General features: G+C 37.6%; 1 protein-coding gene across 10 annotated transcripts in view; it reads left to right on the top strand.

Annotated features, from left to right (window-relative positions):
• Positions 1-18,671, top strand: part of CUL2 (cullin 2) — a 157,408-nt gene that overhangs the window by 42,922 nt on the left and 95,815 nt on the right. The window contains exons 1-3 of one of the 10 annotated variants that reach the window (XM_042945332.1): positions 10,765-10,933; positions 11,350-11,506; positions 11,956-12,082. The exons of 1 other annotated variant lie outside the window; for it this stretch is intronic. The gene's annotated coding sequence lies outside the window, so the exon portion shown is untranslated. Of the gene's footprint in view, positions 1-10,503; positions 10,685-10,764; positions 10,934-11,349; positions 11,507-11,560; positions 12,083-15,239; positions 15,701-18,671 lie in introns of those variants that run through there. 8 more of the 10 variants (XM_042945340.1, XM_042945339.1, XM_042945336.1 and 5 more) reach the window with 8 other exon arrangements.

Below are 18,671 nucleotides of genomic sequence, written 5' to 3'. Positions count from 1 at the left end.
TATCAAATCATTACATTGTACACCTTACACTCGCACAATGTTGTATGTCAATTCTATGTCAATAAAGCTAGAAAAATAAATTAAATGAATTAGTAAGTAAATACAATCCTTTCCCACAAAAACCCCTAAAACAAAAAACAATGCACCAAAATGGTAGTTGTAAATTTCCACACACAAAAAGTGGCTCTATTAAGATATATTCACATTAAATCTTGTTATTCACCTTGTTTTTGCTGTTTAGTATTAGTATTCGTTTTGCTGCTTTGTGCTTATTATAAAAGAACAATACAAATTATTATGTTAAGTTTTACTTTAGAAGTCCAGCTTTAAAATTGAAGAGTAATAGTGTAGCTCATTAATAAGAGGGGGATTATCAACAAAATAGCTGTAAAATGATGGTTGATGAGATCTCTAGGGAATATACAAAGAAGCCACAGTGTCTCTTCAGTGTAAATCAGGCAATGCAGGTACTGGTTGTAATTCAGATAAGAATGTTAATCTAATCTATCTCAATCAGGCCACATGAAATTATATAGCAAACCAAAGTAAGAAAATGGGTAAGATTGAAACTTAAGGTATACCCAGAGGACACATTAAAGTTATACAAAATTCAAACTTACTCTAAATCCTAATTGAAAGCCAGGGATTTGGGTGGGATCCCTTGTTACCAAAGCAGGTCAGTGATGACAGCAGGAAGGGCTAGTGTGTTACTGCAAAATAAAACAATCATGCTGGAAGTAGCATTCTGAACCCATGTCCCAGTCCAGAGTCCTGACTACAACTCAACCCTCCCCCTGTGCCCAGTTCTGAATCGCATATGGGGTGACTTCAGCAAGTCTGAGAATATTTCTGTTCTTCTATGCTGAGAACGTGACTTTGCAGGCCTGGGAAGAGGTAGAAATAAACAGACATGTAGAAAAGGTAAATTAAGCCCTGGTATTAATACTTCATTGCTTGGTTTAAGAATAAGCTTTATTGGGGCGCCTGGGTGGGTCAGTCAATTAAGCATCCGACTCTTGATTTCGGCTCAAGCCATGGTCTCCCAGTTCGCAGAATTGAGCCCAGCATCAGGCTCCATGCTGTCAACTTGGGATTCTCTCTCTCCCTCTCTCTTAGCACCTCCCCTGCTTGCTCTTTCTCTCTCTCAAAATAAATAAACATTAAAAAAAAAAAAAAGACTAAGCTTTATGGTAATTGTGTACCTTGTCTATGTTATTTTTGTACTTTAAAAAGTTTGAGACTGATGGAATATAGTTTTAATTTGACATATTTAAAAGAACATGATGGTAAGGATCTGATTAGTAAGCTGGTATGTTTAGAATAGATTTGTAAAAGTATTTATGTCCTAAGGAAGATTTGTCATTACTGCAGTAAAGTTGACATCGCTTTGTTTAGTGTGTGAAATGCTTGAACAATTTTTATATATTAACTTTGTGATGATGGTTTAAAACGTTTAAGAGAAATTACTTAATAAAGCTTGTATATGTTTGGGAAAGAAGTTTAATCCATCAAAATTATAAACTGAGCATTAATAACAAGAAGAAGTGAAGGCAGGTATTTTTAAAATTTTAATACAGAGTATACTTGATTTATAAACAAAGATTTGTTAGTGGAGCTTAAAGGCTTCTGACAAACTCAGCTATTGACTTCAAGTTTAATAATTGAATATGAATTTAAACACAAATAGCATATTGTTCTTCCTTTGCCTGGTTAATATCTAGTATTTAGCTTTTAGCTTTCAGGTTATATATCTTTCCAAAAGGAATGCATCTGTATTGTTTAGAAATGCATTTAGCTAGGAGTAAAATAAAATCATCAGTGGCTTAAAGATGTAATGGGTTTATTTGTCTCACAAAATAACAAATATAGGGATGAAACAGTGGCTTAAAGATATTTATAAGGACTGGGGATTCTTTTTTCTGCCTTGCCATCCTCAGGGTGTGTCCTTTGTCCTTAAAATCACTGGCTGGGTTGCTGCATCTAAAGACATTGTGCCCAAGTTCAGGCAGGAAGAAAATAATGAGAGACAAAGGGCAAAGAACAAAAGCCTCTTGTGAGACTTTTTTTTTTTTTTTACTCAGGAAAGATAATTTTTCCCCTGGGACTTTTGCCTACCTCCTCATTGGCCAGAAATGTGTCACATGGTTATCCCTAGCTGCAAGGAAGTGTTTGCTCTATGTAGAGGGAGGCAAAGGAGAAGAGAATTGAGTGGGTGCTGAATGAGTCTGTATCTCTGATCTCTGAGACTGGATTAGATGCTCCTTTTTTATTTTCCTCATAGTACCCAGTAAATGAGACCAACTGGAATATCTTTGAATGCTATAATCAGTGCAGATTTGAAGTGTAGTAGTGGATATGAAAATGCAAAGAGTATATTCTATTATATTTTGCCAACTTAGATGGTGTCCATGTATATTAAAAACAGTGACTAGATTGAAAACTCTTTGAGAGCAATATATTGCATATATGATGGTTGCCTAACACCTTTTCTCTTCACTTATTTTGGTTGCATTTTTTGAGGTATAATTGACATATAACATTTTATTAGTTTCAGGTGTACCAACAATGATTTGATATTTGTATACTTTATGAAACGAACACCTCAGCAAGTGTATTATCCATCATCATACATGGTTACAAAAATGTTTTTTCTTTTTTCTTTTTTTTCTTGTGATGAGAACTTCTAAGATTCACTCTCTCAGTGACTTTCTCAGCACCTTTTCCTGAGCTTACTACTCAAAGTGTGGTTGTGGACCAGTAGCATCAACGTCAGTAAGGAGCTTGTCGGAAACAGAATATCAGGCCCTTCCCAGATCTATGAATCTGATCTGTATTTTAACAAGATCTCTAGGCATTTGTTTGGACATTTAAATTTGAAAAGTACTGCTTTAGGGCATCTACCTGTGCCAGCTAGCTCTCTGGGCTTCCTAGTTAATGTGAACCAATACTGGGGCACCTGGGGGCTCAGTCGGTTAAGTGTCCGACTTTGGCTCAAGTTATGATCTCGCGGTTTGTGGGTTTGAGCCCCGCATCTGGCTCTGTGCTGACAGCTCAGAGCCTGGAGCCTCCTTCTGGATTCTGTCTTCCTCTCTCTCTGCCCCTCCTCCACTCACACTCTGTCTCTCTCTCCTTCAAAAATAAATAAACATTAAAAAAAAATTTTTTTAAATGTGAACCAATACTTTTCTTTTGTGCTTGAACTTGTTTCTGCCATTTACGGTTGAAAGAGTCCTGACTGATCCAAACAGTAAACATGTATTGTTAGGTGCTTCATTCTTTACAGTGATTCATACATTATTATTGCTTTGAACTTATAATGGAATCAATCAATTATATATACTTGGATCACAAAACAAATACATCAAGAAGAGCAATTGCATTTCAACTCTCATGCTGACCTTGGTCGATTGTTAATGGCTCCCTGGCCACAGTCATTGTGTTGAGAAGGACTCTAGATTAGCATCAGGTCTCAACAGGAAGGAGTACACTTAGTGATGACTGACAGTCACAAGTTATAAGCATGTGGTGACATTGATGCCACCCTTTTATCTCAGAGGCACATTCACATTTCATAGTGTAGAGAGGGGTGGTGGTGATAGGGAGGTCAGCGTCAATATTGCTCCTCATTCATCGATTCAACTTATATATTCTTTTCCTGTACATAAGTAAAGCCTGTAATAGAATTGTAAAATGTGGAATTGGGACTCTTCTAACCTAGTATTCTTCTGCAACCTGGACTTAAGTGTTCTATCACTAACGGTAAAAAAAATAATTGTCTTAGTAAGAAGAAGCGTTAGGCTAGTAGACATAATCTTTAAATTTTCTGTTTATCTTCAAATTTTTACACAGTTTGTGGTTTCTATTTTAGAAAATAGAATCTAGATAAGACAGCAACTGAATTAGAATAAAATTACATATTAACTGTTAAAATTGTAAAAGAATTTTTTCATCATAATCCTGTAGAACATCTTGGCTTCCAGGTGCTGGGCTGTGTCTCTTACATAAATTTAAGCTCTCCCAACTCCTTACTTTCATAGGTGAGGAAGCAGAGACTTCCTTGGTAATGAGACTTATCCAGATGGAAGACTGGAAACTGTGTTCTGAATACATTTCCTGCTTTTCCACTACCCAGAGGGCTTCCTCTCCTATTTCCTCTTCCTCTTTCTTTTTACTACCAGATACCCATCCACAAATAACAGTCATTGTCTTTTCCCATATTCTTTGCTAGGATCAATTGGTCAGAAATCAGAGAAGATGAGAGAAAAACTTAAATGAGAAAGAACTTGGATGAGAACCCAGGATGACATGGAAAGAAAACAAAGCGATATCAAGAAATAGCATGAAATAGCTTGCTGAGGGTGACAGAACTCTTCTGAGTACCAATTCTGTGGTGGCTACACAAATCTACACGGGTGTTAAAATTGATAGAACCGTACACCCCTCCCCCAGTCAGTTTTGCTGTATGATAATTTAAGATAAAAATAAATAAATAAGATGGGAAAACAAACTGTCAAACAGGGCAAAGAGGCCACACTTCCAGTCTTTTCTGAACAGTCTTAGAGGAAATGTGATGAGGATCTAGGCTATACAGTGAATCCTTGTCACAAATAGTGTAGGTTAAAAGATCTACCAAATTTACACATACACTGATTTCCAAGACTATATATTGTAAGTGTTTCACTTTGTTTTATCTTTTTTTACCAGCAAAGTACATCTTTTTGGAAGGAAGTAGTTGGTAACTTTTTTTAGGTTGGTGTGATACATGAATTGTTTTCACAGCATGTTTTTATTAAATAGTAAGCTATTGTGCAATTCTTAGTATAATGGTAGTCTTATTTGTTTCCCACAGAAATCTAGCCAAGTAAACTGTAGGTTAATGATGGTGTGTGTGTTTGCTTACTTGACTCATGTATGGCTACTTATTGGAAAAGGCATTGATGCCCAGCTAAGGCTCTTAACCTTGCTTTGACTTAATACTCTACTTTAGAAATCTGGTTGCATATTCTTGTATAGTTCCTATACAACATTGATGTTAAGCATGCTTAAGCATTTAGGACCCACTCGGCACAAGTTAACACTGTTGACTGACCACCTTCCTCTGTCCAAAGAGTGTCTTTTAGCCCATTTACCCTTTCTGTAAATTAGTTTGCTTCCAGATTTGCCACATTTGATTTGCTCTGCTTTGTCCCTTTCTCCTTAAATAGGATGGCCTATATTACTTATTTTTGTTATGTTACAAGTTCTCCCAACTTCCCCATTGCATTTATCTGGGTGGATCATGATTCTTGTTCTACGCTTAGTGACACATATATTTTCATACGATCTAACCATTGAGGAAAATGTCACCTCTCCTTCATTCACATATCACATCTTACTAATTGTAATCCATTACTCAGATTCACTCTCTCTTCCCAATTCCTAGAAATTACCTTCTAAATGTACTATCTTAAATCGTGAAAGTTATATTTCTTTAAAATGAGCTCTCTTTCAACACAGTTTTGGTCTTTGGTCTTGTTAAATTACCTATCTGAATGTGACTACAAAGAAATACAAAGGATTTAAAGGCTTTTTTTTTTAATAAAAAAATTTTTAATGTTTATATATTTTTGAGAGAGAGAGAGAGAGAGAGAGAGACAGAGTGTGAGAAGGGGAGAGGCAGAGAGAGAGGGAGACAAAGAATCCAAAGCAGGCTCCAAGCTTTGAGCCCAAAGTCCTAACTCACAAACCCACTGAGCCACCCAGGCACCCCTCCTTTTTTTTTTTTTTTTTTTTGAAAGAGAATACCTTTTTTTCCCCTCTTTAAATAGCTTTCAACCAGAATTGTCTAGGAGAGGCAGAGATATAACCTGTTCATCTGGTTCTACTTTACCATGCAGAAAAATCTCATAGGCTCCTAGCTTTTCTGATTAGAAACCTTGTACTTTTTCTTTTTTTAAGTGTACAGTTGTATGAGTTTTTTTCATTGATAGACTTTTAAAAAATTCTTTCATATTAAACAGAAATTGAGCAGATAATGGAGAAAGAATTCCTGTATACCCTCTTCTCCACAGCCCGTTTTCCCTGTTAACATCTTACATTATTAGTATGGTATGTTTGTTAAAATTAATGGACCTATTCTGATACACAATAATTAACTAAAATCCATATGATTCTAGGTTCCTTAAATTTTCCCTTATGTATTTTTCTGTTCAAGGATCCTATCCAGAATGCACATTACATTCACTAGTCATGTCTACCCTTGGCTGACAATTTCTCAGACTTATCTTGTTTTTGATAACCTTAACAATTTTGAAGAGTACTTCTCAGGTATCTTACAGAATGCCCCTCTAATGAAATTTGTCTCATGTTTTTCTCATGATTAGATTGGAATTGTGCGTTTTGGGGAGGAAGATCACAGAGGTCAAGTGCCATTCTCATCACATCACTTCAAGGGAACATATTATCAACAATGAGTTATCTTGTTAATGTTGACTTTAATCATCTGGCTATGTGATATTTCTCCACTGTAAAGTTACTCTTTTTATTTTTTGGAAGCAAGTCACTTTTATGGTGCACACCCCCAAAATGGGGAGTCATGCTCCCCTTCCATTTTTTTTAATGTTTATTAATTTTTTTGAGAGAGAGAGAGAGAGAAAGAGAGAGACAGTGTGAGTGGGGGAGGGACAGAGAGAGAGGGAGACACAGAATCTGAAACAGGCTCCAGGCTTTGAGCTGTCAGCACAGAGCCTGATGCAGGGCTCGAACTGATGAACTGCAAGATCATGACCTGAGCCGCAGTTGGACACTTAACCAACTGAGCCACCCAGGAGCCCCGATGCTCCCCTTCCTTTAGGTGGAGTATCTACATAATTTATTTGGAATTCTCCTACAGGAGATAAGATTGTTTCTTCCCCCCCATTTATTACTTTATTCTATCATTTATTTATATTAGTATGAATCCATGGTTATTTATTTTATACTTTGGGCTATAATTCACTAATACTTTATTTTCTTTCCCAAATTGTTCTAGTTATGGCCATTGGAAATTCTTTCACTTGGCTCTTGTGCCCTCATACATACTCCAATCAATATGGATGTTTTTATTTTTGAGGACTTCCTTACCTTCTTACACTACAAGATGCTCCAGGCTCATCTTGTGTATTTTCTCCCCCTGTCCTACAGTCAGATATTTCCCCAAAGAGCAGCCTTGCACTTTTATAAGCACAAAGCAGCTTCTTAATCAGCTACTCCAAACATGAAAACTGTTTTTCGATATCTCTCTTTTTTAAAGTTTTATTTATTTTGAGAGAGAGAAAAAGAGAGCAAGTGGGGAAGGGGCAGAGAGAGAGAGAAAGGGAGAGAGAGAATCCCAAGCAGCCTCCATTGTCACTGCAGAGCCCAATATGGGGCTCCATGCCATGAACTGTGAGATCATGATCTGAGCGGAAATTCAGAGTTGGACATTCAGCCAATTGAGCGACCCAGGCGCCCCCAATATCTCATTTTTTTGTTTACTAGAAACAAACGGTGGAAAAACATTTAAAAACTATATAACCAGGAAATGCAAATTCCCAGTGAAGATTCAAGGACAGATGACTCAGATTTAGTATACAGAATGTAAAAATGAGACAAATTGTTTGAAATCACAAATGTCCAGGAAAAATAAGTTTTTTTTGGATTTCATGTGTGTAAAGGAAACTTATAAAGGCAGAAGATGATTCTGGTTGGGCTCCTCAGATAGTAGGTACAGGGAGATTAGGAAATGAACTTGGAAAATTTTTAAAGAGAAGATTATGTATACTCACAAGTGGGAAATGAAATAGACACACTTTTTTTTACTGATTTATATAATGACATATTAGGATATTCTACATAAAATATTTTTCATTAGTTTTCTTCTTTAAATACTAATTTATAAATTACTGTGCCTAAGAATTATTTAATGGTCTCAGACCAAAATCATAAAGATTTTGAAATGTAAATAACTGACTACTAAAGAGCATATCTATAACAGGATCTGATTTGCATAAATGTATTTAATTATATTCATGGAAAAAATTTTGAGAAATATTTATCAATTTAAACATGGTCATCTTTTTCTGCAATATAGGTAGAGTTTTTTTCTCTCTCTCTCTGCTTTTTTTTTTTTTTTTTTACAAAAACACATGTATACTTTAGAAATCAAGAAACAAATAAAAGAATTCAATAAATATTATGTAGGCCAAAACACATTTTTAAATTTTTTAATATTTTTAATTTAAGTATTTATTTATTCAGAGAGAGTGTGAGCGGGGGAGAGAGAATCTTAAGCAAGCTCCACCCTTAGCTTCGTCCCACAGCCCAGGGGTCATGACCTGAGCTGAAATCAAGAGTCAGATGCTCAAGTGACTGACCCGTACAGGTGCCCTGAAAACACATTCTTTAAGTAATATATGTAATTTCTTCTAAAAATTAAAACAAAGAAAGGATTCATAGATGAACTAAGGTTTGAGGTTAGGTTTGAGGGTAAAGACCAACATTGCTTGAAGTAGTGGGTTGAAGTGTTGGCCAGAAACAATATCTTTTTTTCTGGAATGAAGAACTAATCTCAATTTAATATTAAAAGGCTTGGATGCTATAATTTTTTTCAAAACGTAATTTCCCTATTATATAGGTTGGATAAGCTATGAAGGGATAAGAGGTTTCTGGAATTTAGAAATAGGGGGTGTTACAATGATAGTGACTCATGTCTGTCACCCTTCATGCTAATTCACTTCCACCTAGGGTTTAAAAGGAAAGTGGCAAGAGCAGGGGCAGTTCAGAACTTAGGGCACTGGTTCTCAACTTTTTGGTCTCTGCATCTCTTCACACTCTTAAAAATTATTGAGGATCTCAAAGAGCTTATGTTTATGTGGTTTATATCCAGCAATAGTTACTATGTTAGAATTAACAAGGGAAATTTAAAAACCCTAATTATTAAAAAGTAATAAATGCCTACACATTTCAACATACATCACATATTTTTATGAATAATAACTATATTTTCCAAAATAAAAATTATAAGAATGGCATGGTTTTACATTTTTGCATATCTCTTTATTTTTTTATTTTATTAAAAACAATTGTGGGGCGCCTGGGTGGCTCAGTCGTTTAAGCGTCCGACTTCGGCTCAGGTCATGATCTGGAGGTTCCTGAGTTCAAGCCCTGCGTCCGGCTCTGTGCTGACAGCTCAGAGCCTGGAGCCTGTTTCAGATTCTGTGTCTCCCTCTTTCTCTCTGCCCCTCCCCCGTTCATGCTCTGTCTCTCTCTGTCTCAAAAATAAATAAAAACGTTAAAAAAATTAAAAAAAAACAATTGTAATGTTTATTTTTGAGAGAGAGAGAGAGAGAAGGGGAGGGGAGGGGCAGAGAGAGAGGGAGACACAGAATCTGAAGCAGGCTCCAGGCTCTGAGCTGTCAGCACAGAGCCTGACAAAGGGCTCAAACCCATGAACCATGAAATCATGACCTGAGCCGAAGTTGGACGCTTAACTGACTGAGCCACCCAGGCGCCCCCGCATATCTCTTTAATATCTGGCTTAATAAAAGTGTTCTCTATGATTCAAGTATATGAAGAAAATAGAAGGCTCTAGGAGGAGAATTTAATAGTCTTTTCAGTTAAGTGTGAATATTCTTCTCTGATGCTACAGAAACGTTGACAAGTGGTAATTTCTTAGAGGTTATTTGCAATGAAGAATCTGAAATCATATCAAGGAATCTTTTGTACCTTGTTTTTATGTATGTGTACACACAAACACACTCATACATATATTTAACTATCTCCATTGGTCTACCTGGAACTTTGAATGTATCCTTTACCTATGCATGATTTTGTGATGTCCTGCATCGGACATTTGGAAAATATTGGCTCACTGTGTCATGTAGATCTTTCATACGTTGACATATCTCATCTCACAATATCAAAAAGTCACATTTATTAACAGCACCAAAGTCTCATCAGGAAAGTCTTCAAACTCTGTTTACCTCACAAATCAAACTGCCAATTATTTTACCAGCAAAAGATGGGTTTCTATGAGAATAGCAGAGAATTGATATCCTGGACAAGGAAGCAAACAGGATTTTTTAATGGGCCTTAAAGGATTGGCACAGATAGTTTTAAGAAAGAGCGTTGGAAGGGAAAAGGTTTTAGAATTTGGCTATAGACAAAACCTGCTAAAGGAGTATGTCAGAAGGGAAGGTAGTTTTGCTAATACATTTTTGATCATTTGAAAAGATCCCCCATTGTGGGGGTATCAGAATATTCACATAGGTCTGGAAAATACTTCTGTTGAAAATACCTGATTAGTAGTATTGTGACTAGTAGTCCCAAAACTTGGTGGGTCGAGTCTCTTGTGCTCAGCCAACTACGACTGCCTCATTCGCAGGGAGTACCGCAAGGAGTCACTTTGCCGATTTCCGTGGCCTTTCGCAATTGAACTAAACCAGGCTCTCTGCGCTTGCCGTAACGCGGACTCTACCATTGCTTTCTGAGGGGGGTATTGGAGGTAGCGAAAGAAGGAGATCGAAGCGTGTGTGTCGGGGGGAAAAACCGGGCGATCAGGAGGACGGTTGTTTTACGGATCCCGTAACCAGCCCCTCCTACTCCCTTTTCCCCTCTCCCCGCCGCCCCTGTCCCGTCCTGGAGCGGCGGCGGCCTTGAGCTTTGCTGTGTTTGCGCGCCGTGGCAGGTGAGCGTCCGGCGCGCGGTCTCCCCGGGCTTCGCTCCCACCCCCCGTGTCTCCTGGGCCGGTGGCGGCGGCCGGCCGGGGAGGCGGCCTCGGCGCACAGTAATGGCAGCGCTGTGAGCAGGGGAACGCGAGCTGACAGCCGCCGCCGCCGCCGCCGCCCACCTTCCTCGCCCGGGGCTTCGTCCTTCACTCCTTCGGGCTGTCTCCCCCTCCCCTTGTCCCCTGTCCCTTGTCCCGCTTCTGCAGAAGGTAACCCCGCTGAGGGTCGGGGAGCCGGGCTGCAGGCGCCGGGAAACTTCGCTTCCCGGTTAATGGGTGGCGGGGATGGGGCGGAGGAAAGGAGTTGGGGGCGGGGAGGGGGGAGGGGAAAGGGATGAAAGGGGGGCGGCTAGGGAAGATGGTGTCCTATAAGGGACCCCGGCTCCCCGGAGCGCTGACCCCTAAGCCCGGCCACCCCCTGGACTGGATCCCGGGCCTCCCCTACCCGGCCTTGGCCGCCCCTCCCTCGGCCCCATTTTCTTCCGAAGGAGGGAAGGTGAGAGTGCGTGTACTCTTCTGCTTGTTTACGAGCTCACACGGATACACAACTCTGTGTTTGGGGGTGTGTGGGGGGGCATCAGTCTCTTATATCCTTACCACGAGTATTTTCACTTTTGTTTCCGCAGACAGCGAAGATTGATAGCTGTGGGGAGGAGTATCCTATGTGCACGCCAGACCTGTCTCTACAGTTAGGGTCTGGTGAAATAAGATTCTTAGACTCCTCAGAGCATTTACACACTAGGGAGTCTGGACTATTACCTACAACCCCACAGATACGTTCATGTAAATAAAATATCTCTGAATTGCAGACTGTTATTATTGTTAAATCATCTCCTTTCCCTCGGATATTACTATTACCAGTTGATGGGCAATACCGTAGAAGTTTAAGTTTTGGAGATAAGATATAAACTATTAACATTCACTGTAGGTGTTTTGACTTGACAGTATAAAAATCTTTGAATTAGGTCTGTTCCAAATGTACAAAGTAAAATATGAGAAATAATCAGTTTGTTCTGATTGACTACTGACTACCTAATAGAAATTTAAAAACATTGAAAGGGCAATACCCTACCCTTTAGAATCTCACATTCCTTTCTAAGACAGACAAATGAACAAATTGGTTATCCTTTGCCTCTTTTGCCCAAATACAGTGTTTGGAAGGCCCTTCCAAAAGAGTCCCAGATGAAATAACAGATGTACAGTGTTTTGAGTTATCCTTTTTTTCTTTTCAGATGCTGTTTATAACTTGGGGGAACATTTCTGCAGTGTGCATGCACATAGTGTGTGAAAAATACCTTTTCTATGTATTTGAATGTTCAGATGCATCTGAAATAATCTTACTTCAGGCTCCATCCTCTGGTGATTTTCAGTGTTTTATGACTATTAAGATGGTTTATCCATGTCTTTAATCCTCAACAGTCTTGTCATTAAATTAAATGTTGTGGACCTTCTTTAGAGCTGGTTTTGCCTTTTCACTTTAATATTAAGTATTTCGTTTGTATGTCAAGCATTATCACAGGCATTAGGGGATAGAGCAGTAAGCAAGAAGTGGAGTTTCTGCCCTCCTGGAGCTTCGATTCTGGTGTGGGAGAGAGAGACATAATACATAAGGAATAAAAATAATTTCAGAGAATCATTAAGTACTATGAAGGAAATAGGGAGTTGTGGTATTAAGAGAAGACTGAGATGCTGTGGTCAGGAAAAAAACCGGTCTTAGGGGACCTTTGACCTGATAACTGAAAAGTCAGAAGGATTTAGCCTTTGGAAGTCTGAGGGGAGAGTATTCCTATCTGAGGGAACAGCACGTGGTAATTCTCAGAGATGATATCAAGCTTGGGGTCAGCAAACTGAAAGAAGCTCAGTGAAGGTGGACCGTAGTGGGGAATAAGAGGTTAGGTCATAGCCAGGGGCCAGATCTTGTGAGGTCTTATTGTCCAAAGGAGTTTGGCCTTTATTCTTAAAGTACATTGAAAAGCTGTTGGAATTTTTGTTGAGATGGAAGTGATTTGCAACATGACTGGAGGAGGAGATTGAATAAAAGGAGAAGAGAAGCAGAGAGACCGAGAGAAGGCTGTGGTAGATTTGAATAGAATAGTGACTGGCGTGTTAGAGACAAGTTACAAAAGATTTTTGAGGTATATTTTGGAGCTAAATGTATTGATTGAACTTGTGGCTTGCATGAGAGTGTAGTTGCTTGGATCAGCAGTGACTCCTGGGTTTTGGGCTTCAGCTGGAGGCTGGTGATGCCATGTATTGAGATGAGAAGGTGGTGAGGGAAACATATGGATAAAGTTGGATTGGACATGTTAAGTAAGACCTGTTAGATGTTCAAGTGAAGGTGAGAACATCTGTATATCCAGATTTGGAGATACATATCTGGAATTTAGTGGAGAGGTTAAGAAGTCATTCATTCAACAAATGTTTTTCAGGCACCAGCTATGGTCCTGGCAGTGGGGATATAGTAGTGCAAAAATAGACAAAAATCTCTGTCTTCACAGGACTTCAATTCTAGTGGGGAGAGAAAGAGATGGGGAGTCATCAGCACTTACTGGTTGGTTTGTTTATGTTTTGAAAAGAAACTAAATTCATATGATTCAGAAAATGTTTGGTGGGGTTTAGAGAAATTTTTCCCTATTTCTTGTCTCTCATCATCACCCAGTTTTTTTGGGGCCAAACAGGGTTTGTGTTTTCGTACATATCTTTCCAAAGATATATTTTATGAACATACAGACAAATATGTATATATCCCTCTCCCCACTTTGCCAAAATGGTAGCATACTTCACTTGCTTTGACACCATGTATTTTTTAGAGTATAAATAGTATTTAAAAGTTAATGAAACAGGATGAGACCACCTAAGGAAAAAATGTAGAAAGAATTTTAGAAGGCTCCGGAATACTGCAACATTTTGTAAGTTGGTCCCTGCTCTCTGAGTTTTGGACCTACAGATGTGGAGTTGTTTAAAGAGCTGTTACTTTTTGTGAGACTTTTTATAAAAGTTTGCTCTGTTTCTTTTGTGTTCACTTTATCTTCCTGTTCTCTTTATTGGCTGGAAAATATCTGTGATTGGGAGCAGTGTTTTCCTGTATATACTGTCAATTAAATTCAAGTAAATTAATGACAGGATCAGCCCTGGAATCTTAATATTGTGAAGACTTTTGACTGGCTATTGTTAAGTCTAGGAAAAAGAGACAGATTTGGAATGTTAGGAGGTTATAACAAGTTACTGATATTTAAGATGTATGAGTGAATCCTCTCTCAGTAATCAGTTAATCACAATATCTGTTCAGAGCAATCTGGCTCTTTGCTGGGTTTGAATCTTAGTAGTAATGTTTCTATTACATTGCAGATGTTAGTGTAAACCTTGTATTACTATCTTTAAGAATATGTAGAGTTGGGGCGCCTGGGTGGCTCAGTCGGTTAAGCATCCGACTTCGGCTCAGGTCATGATCTCACGGTCTGTGAGTTCGAGCCCCGCGTCGGGCTCTGTGCTGACAGCTCAGAGCCTGGAGCCTGCTTCAGATTCTGTGTCTCTCTCTCTCTCTCTGCCTCTTCCCCATTCATGCTCTGTCTCTCTGTCTCAAAAATAAATAAACGTTAAAAAAAAATTTAAAAAAAAAGAATATGTAGAGTCATTCTGTTACTTTTTGTTTAGGAAGGCTTATTGGAGAACACTGCAGTTCTTTTGATTCTTAAAAGTTTTGAGACAATGAGTAGTGTTAAGATCATGATATTGCATCTGCTACACCTTTTGTGGTATGATTGAACTCTGTTGATTGACTTATGTGGAGTTGGGGAGATGGAATATTTTTTATTGAATGTATAACACTTTATATATTGGTTGACATTTTGAATTCCTGTTAGCTGTCTTTAGCTACTTGCTATATAAATTTTAAATTTACCTGGTTTTTTTTTTCTGCGATTTTTCTTGATTTAAAAACTTAGTTCAGTTCTATTTTTGTGGTTATTTTTGCTATTCTCTTGTATTCTTTTTGCTAGAGATAAAAGTAAGCCAACTTATTTCTGCATTGGAGAAATATAATCTTTGATGGAAAATATTTAATGGTCCTTTTTAAAGTATTAGACACTAATTACTAGGTATAAGACTACCATGTGAAATATATGTAGTGAGTGTGTTAAGCTAACTTAAATTCTGTAAATGTGTAGGTGTTAATGTCCTATTTCAAGGTTTTAGTTATCTAAATGATTTTCATTTATATACTTTATGAATGATGTGACTAATTGTTATTTAATCATGGGATTATAACCTGATTGTGTCTGTGTCAGAGTTTTTTGATTATTGAGGTCGACAGTTATTATTGTTTCTCTTACCAGCTGTAAGTTTCTTGAAGGCAACATCTCTGGCATCTGTAAATACATAATAAGTATCTATTAATACCTTAAGTCTTGTTTCAATGTAGGTTGCTTTTCTAATAATGAAATGTTGGATTTATGCTGTGTAAATACTTCTTGAATTTCTCAACTTTGTTTTAATTCAGTTGAGAACATGCATAGAATACTTAAAAAAATTTTTTTTGTTAAATTTTGAAACATATACCCTTCGCCCAGGTGCCCTTTATCCAGCTTTCCCTAATGTTAATAACTTATGCAACTAGAGCACAGTGATTAAAGCCAGGAAATCAACATTGGTACAATACTACTAACTACAGACCCTATTTGAATTTCACTAGTTTTTCCAATAGTATCATTTTTCTGTTTCATAATTCAATTCAGAATCATACATTGCATTTAGTTGTTGTGTTTCCCTAGTCTCATATGATATGATCTTTTCTCATCTTTCATGACTTTCACACTTGTGATGAGTGTGGCCATTTATCTTGTAGAATGTCTCTCAGTTTGCGTTTGTCTGATATTTCCTTGATTTATTGAAGTTATGCGTGTTTGGCAAAGATACTACAGAAGTAATGTTGAGTCCTGCACATCACAGAGTACAGGATGTCAGTATATCCTATTTGAGGTGATGTTAATTCTTATATGGTTGAAGTCGTGTCTGTCATATTTCTCTCCTTGTAGAGTCACTATTTTTCCTTTTGTAATTATAAGATATCTTTGGGAGAGTCTTTGAAAACGTGCAGATATCCTTGTTCTTCTCAAACTTTTGCTCAGTCATTTCAGTATTCTTGGTAGATCTTTCCTGAAGCAATTATCATATTGGTGTTTGCCTGATGGTGATTTTATTTTTCTCATTTCTTTCTATATTTCTTTGTTTGCCTTCTGTATTTATTTATTTTTAAATTTTTGTTTTCAAAAAAACAAAATTTATTTTAAAATTTTGTTTTCCCTTCTACATTTATTTTTAAATTTTTGTTTCCAGCTTGATCCCCCCTCCTTCTTTTTTAATTTTAGAGAGTGGGAGAGAGTGCACAAGTAGGGAGAGGGGTAGAGGGACACAGAGAGAGAACCTTAAACAGTTTCCATGCTCAGCATGGAGCCCGACATGGGGCTCAATCCTATGACCCTGGGATCATGACCTGAGCCGAAATCAAAAGAGTTAGATGCTCAACCAATTGAGCCTTCTATGTGTCCCCCTTCTACATTTATTAATTGGAATTCTTCTGTAAAGAAGAACTGCCCCTTCTCTTTATTTAGTAATTTGTTTATATCTGTACTAAGTCATAGATACTTATTTTATTCTGTGGTTTATAATCTAATGCTGTCATTATTTTGTTGCTCAGATTGTTCCAGCTGTGGCCTTCAGGTTGGCTCTTTGTCTTTTCGACATACTTCCATTCTCTTTTTTTTAAGAAAGCTCTACTTTTCTGGCACCAAAAATTTTCCAGGTTCATCTTATATTTCTCTGCTGCAGCCTTAGAATCAGTCACTTCTCCAAGGAGCTCTGGTTCCTTCTACTGGAGAATGATACTTAGAAACCAAGATCTGGATGCTATGTGTGCTTATTACTGCTGAGGTGTCATTGCTCCTAGGCCCTCCCAGCAGAGCTAGAAATATATTTATGTATACACATTAATCCATGTGTGCACAAACATCCATGTTTATTTCTGTACCTTTTTATTTGTATGTGTGTATGTATGTTGTATTAAAAACCATGAGTTCATACTGATAACTGATTCCAGTTAGACACTGTAGAGTTTATGTTAGCCATCCCCCTTTTTTATAACTATTTTCTGACATTGAGAAATAGAGCATACTTTTCTTACAGTCCTAATAATCACATAAGTAGTATGAAGTTACCAAAATAATGAATGTGACAAGAAAAAGATCCACAAATAGTCCTGAGCCTTAAGAAACATGTTAAACTATCTGTCAGAGTATTTCTTTTATTTGGTAGAAGTCTATATGAACCAAAAATAATGACATTTTGTCTTCTAAATATTAGAAGTATTCCAAGTATTAGAACTTCTAAATATTGTCTTGATTATATTTAAAATTTTTTGGAGATCACTTTGCACTGAGATTCAGGTACTCTCTTTTGCATCAGAACTTTGTTGTCCATATGATCTGGATTTTAAGCATTTATAAGGACAGCATCTTTTTTAGGGGGGCACCTGGGTGGCTCAGTTGGTTAATGTCCAACTCTTGATTTTGGCTCAGGTCATGATCGTGGTTTGTGGGATCAAGCCCCACGTCGTGCTGTACACTGATAGCACAGGGCCTGCTTGGGATTCTCTCTCTCCCTCTCTCCACCCATCCCTTGCTCACATGCATGCTCTTTCCCTCTGGCTCTCAAAACAAATAAATGAAAAGGACAGTACCTGCTTTTGTATTTTTTTTTATTGTGGTAAAACACACGTACCAAAATTTCCCATTTTAACCATTTTTAGTGTGTAGTTAGTTCACTAACAGTAATTGTACTCACAATGTCTTCACAACCATCACCACTATGTATTTCCAAAACTTTTTCATTATCCCAAATAGAAACTGCAACCATTGAGCAATAGCTCCCCATTCCCTCCCCTGCCAGCACCTGGTAACCTCTAGTCTACTTTTTGTCTTATGAATGTGCCTCTTTTGGTACCTTATGAGAGGAGGATCATACAGTATTTATTCTTTTGCATCTGGCTTATCTGACTTGACATACTGTTTGGGGGTTCATCCATGTTGTAACATGTATCAGAATTTACTCCTTTTTAACGAATGAATAATACTTCTTTCATGTGTATTGCAATTACTTATCTATTCTTCTGTTAATGGGCACTTGAGTTCTGTCCACCATTTGGCTATTGCGAATAATGCTGCAGTAAATGTTATAACACGAGTATCTTTTCCATTGCCTACTATTCAGTTCCTTTGGATGTGTACCTGGAAGAGCAGTTGATGCTCTTGTATGGTAATTCTGTATTTAGGTTTTTGAGGACCTGTTGAAATGTTTTCCATGGTGGCTGCACCATTTTACATTCCTACCAGCATTGCACAAGGATTCCAATTTCTCCACATCCTTTCCAACATTAGTTATTTTTCATTTTTGGCTTGTTTGCTTGTTGTGATAATAGACATCATGTGAAATGGTATCTTACTGTACTTTGGATTTACATTTCCCTAGTGACTTGTGAATGTTGAACGTCTTTTCATGTGCTTGTTGGGCATTTGTGTATGTTTGGAGAAATATCCAGGTTCTGTGCCCATTTAAAAATTTATTGTTGTTAAGGTGTTCTTTTATATATACTCTGGATGTTAATCTCTTATCAGACATATAAGATGTAGATATTTTTTCTCATTTTGTGGATTCTTTTCACTCTCTTGATAGTGTCCTCTGGTGCATAAAGTTAAATTTTGATGAAGACCAGTTTATCTATGTTTTCTTTTGTTTGTGTTTTTGGCATCATATACAAGAAATCATTGCTAAATCCAGTGTCACAAAGCTTTTCCCCTGTTCTTCTATGAGTTTTCCTGTTCTTCTATGAGTTCCCCTGTTCTTCTATGAGTGTTCTTCTATGAGTTTTTATTTTTTTGTGTGTTTTTGTTTTTTG

The sequence above is a fragment of the Panthera leo genome, chromosome B4, assembly GCF_018350215.1.
Source record: "Panthera leo isolate Ple1 chromosome B4, P.leo_Ple1_pat1.1, whole genome shotgun sequence".
NCBI classification, from domain to species: Eukaryota; Metazoa; Chordata; class Mammalia; order Carnivora; family Felidae; genus Panthera; species Panthera leo.
The sequence above is the reverse complement of the archived record's forward strand: the minus strand, read 5'-3'. Positions and strand labels throughout refer to the sequence as shown.